The sequence below is a fragment of the Centrocercus urophasianus genome, unplaced genomic scaffold (assembly GCF_019232065.1).
Source record: "Centrocercus urophasianus isolate 14NV4802_14NV808 unplaced genomic scaffold, USGS_Curo_1.0 seq_11, whole genome shotgun sequence".
Taxonomy (NCBI): Eukaryota; Metazoa; Chordata; class Aves; order Galliformes; family Phasianidae; genus Centrocercus; species Centrocercus urophasianus.
In genome coordinates, this window is record NW_024884253.1 from 78,647,162 (window position 1) to 78,650,778 (window position 3,617).

Genomic DNA, 3,617 nt, shown 5'->3' on the forward strand with positions numbered 1-3,617 from the left:
GCTTTCTAGATACCTAGAAAGCATCTGAATGTGTATTTGGGAATTAGTGGCCAACTTCTTTTTTGGAAGGATGTAAAGCCAATGCTACTGCCACCAAAACAGGTGCCAGGTTGGAATTCTCAGCTCTGAGAGGGACAAATGTCTACTTTTATTTTCTCCATAGTCCTCCACAGTTGATTTCCTAGCCCCACAAAACCTTGAAAAGAAACTGACCAATGTGGAAAAGTCACTATGATGGGCTTTGGGTCAGATCCTAAGTAAACCCATTCTTGGATTTCTACCTCTGGTCATAATGGCCCTTTGTTCTGCCTTTTTAATTACTAATGATTGTTATAAAAAGCCTTATGTAATTTCTGGCATGGTTAGACATCATATATGAGAGGTGCATAATCTTAGAAATACTCTAGCTAGTTTCTTGGGTTGTGTAACAAATAATTAAGGAATCTCACTGAGCTTTGCTTTATTATTATACAGCTCCAGGCTCTTACCTCCACTAACTTTACATGCTTGTTAATATTTAAGCTATCTTGTAGCTTGGGTAAGTTGTAATGACTTTTTTGTTACTGAGCTAGTATTAAACAAAAGAAGCTGTTGGGGGAAAGGAGAAAAGGTGTGATGGATGTTATGTTCTCCTGAAGGTGCTTTTCCTTGCTTTAATAGCTTTTGGCAGATTTACAAAAATGAAATACAAATCTCTTCCAAAGCCTTCCTTCAGTGCCTCTCTGGATAATCAGGAAGACAGATTTCTGCTCTTCACAGAATGGGTAATGGTGGACATGCCCTGGAAAATAAGCCTGTTCTAAATGTAGATGACACTTAAAGATTTCTTTTGTAACTAAAACTAAAATTTTAACCAGAACCTATTAAAATAGGAAGATTTCTGATTACAGAAATTCAGACACACAGAAACCTCCCAAAGAATTCTGCCACTTTTTATATATTTATATTTATATTTTATATAAATGATGGACAAGAGAGCTCTTGTTAGTACTTCTTCAGTCTCGTAGAGTCCACAATGGATGGTGGAGGGCAGGAATCACCTGAAAGAGTTTCAATCATGACTGGGGCAGCCTCATCCTACTTTCACTAGCTTTCATAGTCTTCTGAGGGACCTCAGGTCGTAATCACTGAGACTGGAAAAAAGCACAAAGATCAGCCAGTCCAACTGTTATAGCCTGAGCCTTCATACAGATCTACAAACTTGCATACAGCCAAACGGACAGAAACGCACATCTAATACTGATGACATACTTGGACCCAAGCTGATCTACCACATCTGGAGGATTTCTGACTTTCTGAGGTGTAGGAAGTCTAACTCCATATTAAAAAAAAAAAGGCAGCAGGTGGGGCTCTGAAACAGTGATTCACAGGAGAATGGCATTGTTATTTTTTTTCCTAATAAAAATGAAAGGGCCACAGCTAGTAGCAGTTGGAAGAAAAAAAAAAAAAAAAAAACCAAAACACAACAATAGTTCTGAGTAAAGATTATTTGTTCATAACTATCAGTTCAACGTTTGTTTTGATCATATTGATCTATGGTATGCTCAGCTCTTACATGCTCTTTGTGGTTCCAGGTGTCCCATCCCCGTGTACTTCTCACCAACTCTACACTTCAAGGTGTTGCAGTAAATGAGAAATTCACAAATACGGTCCAGATGAAGTGGTACAATACATTCCTTCCTCAGGAGAGAATATAATAGAAGTCTCTCTTGTAAGGAAAAGGTACTCAGAGGAATGGTTACTAATTTATCTCAACTGACATCTGTTGATCTTCATTTGACGCAAGGCTAACTGTGGATTTTAGCTGAAAAAGTTGATATGGACTCAAAATTAATGGGGCAAGTTTGTGAGGGAAAAGTTCTTGAGGGCTATTAAGCAAAGGGCCCTGTAGTGACTTAGGAATATCCAAAGCTTCATGCAGAGCCTTTCAGTGTCCTTTGTGGGTTCAGGACAGGAGACGAGGCTGTCTCTTGGGGTTGATTGACATATATGGGATGGGACCTTGGGTGATGAACAGTGTAGTCAGCTCTGCCATTCTCAGTGCAGATGTGCACTGCCATCCAGAAAGGAGACTCACTTCCTGTTTTCTCATGTCTGAAGGCTGAATTCCTTCTTCTTTGCAACCTGTGGGTTTCCCCTAATTGCAGAGCAAGAAATTGCTCTCTGAATCTTTCTCCTTTATTCTTTTGTATCTGTTGGCCCTGTATTCATAGTACAGATGGGACCAAGTTTAACCTATGCTTATATAGAGTGCATCCTTAGAATAGATCTTTTTTACTTTTTGATTTTATTTTTTACCAAGACAACCTTATAATTTAAGTGAATAGAAATACGTAGCTTTTGTGCAGTCAGAAAAATACAACATTCAGTCATCTTTGTCATGTTTGTTAGTATAAATGACAAGTTGCTAAATAACTGAGACTTGCATTTGTAAATAATGTGAGTGTATTCTTCAGGTCACATGTATTGAATTATTAACTACTTTATTAAAATTACGTAATGTGATAGCCCTACAAAATATTTTTCATATCTTTTCCCTTATTTTGAAGGAAGGTATTGAATAAGGAGTTATTGGAGGGAATTAAACTAATGAAAAACCGAGGCAAGTATATGAACATCTATCAAGTCCTTCTGTATAACAATAATACAAATGAAACTTTGAGGCATGAATGCTTTCAAACAGGAATCTTTCTCCCAATAAAGGAGAGAAAAAAAGCCATCCTTGGCTTTGTCCTCGCTATAATCCTATTTAAATTAAAATATGTAAATTCTATTTTAAAGCTATCAAACTTTTATGTACATTCAATCTTTACAGCTGGAAGAGAGCCTTATGCAAATGTAGCTACCAAACTCCTCTGCAAGTCTGTACATGCAAACATCTCAGAGGTTAAGTCTGTTTTCAAGCTGATATGCATGATCATCATGCAGTTATCACAGCTGTAATTTGAACAGTAGTTGAATTTACATGATAGAAAATGATGATAATGTACCTGTATTGATGGAGCAGAAGGGAACCCTCTGGGTGGTGTGCTGAGAACTGCCCAGAGTGATAAGAGCGTTTAAGCTGGAAACTTTTATAAACCTCATGACTCAAGACTGATGTGCTGTCAGAGCTGCTGCAAGATCTTCATGGAACTACCGCTTATTTCCTTCTTTCTTAAGGTCCTTTCAGTTGTGCCTCTGGATGATGGCTGATCACACCAAAAGGCAGCAGTTGTTGGTAGGGCTTGGGCAAAGCTGCTCTTCCTTTTGGCAGCCTGCCGAGCAGCTGTAGTAAGAGGAATATGAATCACCGCTCTGGATCTCAAGTCTGTCCCAGAGTCCAGCACCTCACGCATGAGCGGGTAGCTGTTCTCTTGCTGTGAAATGACAAGTCACTGATCCTGGCTATCAAACTGCTTCCTACTGTGATTCACCATGAAAGATGGGAGTACGTATTTTGAAGGATTGGCTTTTTATTTTTATTTAATGTCAATCAATGATTTTTTAATTTTTTAATTTTTATTTATTTTTTTTTTTGCTAAGAGACCCGGGCTGGCAGATCTTCCAAGTACTGTTCTTTGATTTCACCTCCCAGTGGAGTCAGAAGGCTCCATTCTTTAGTGGTAGGGAAGACA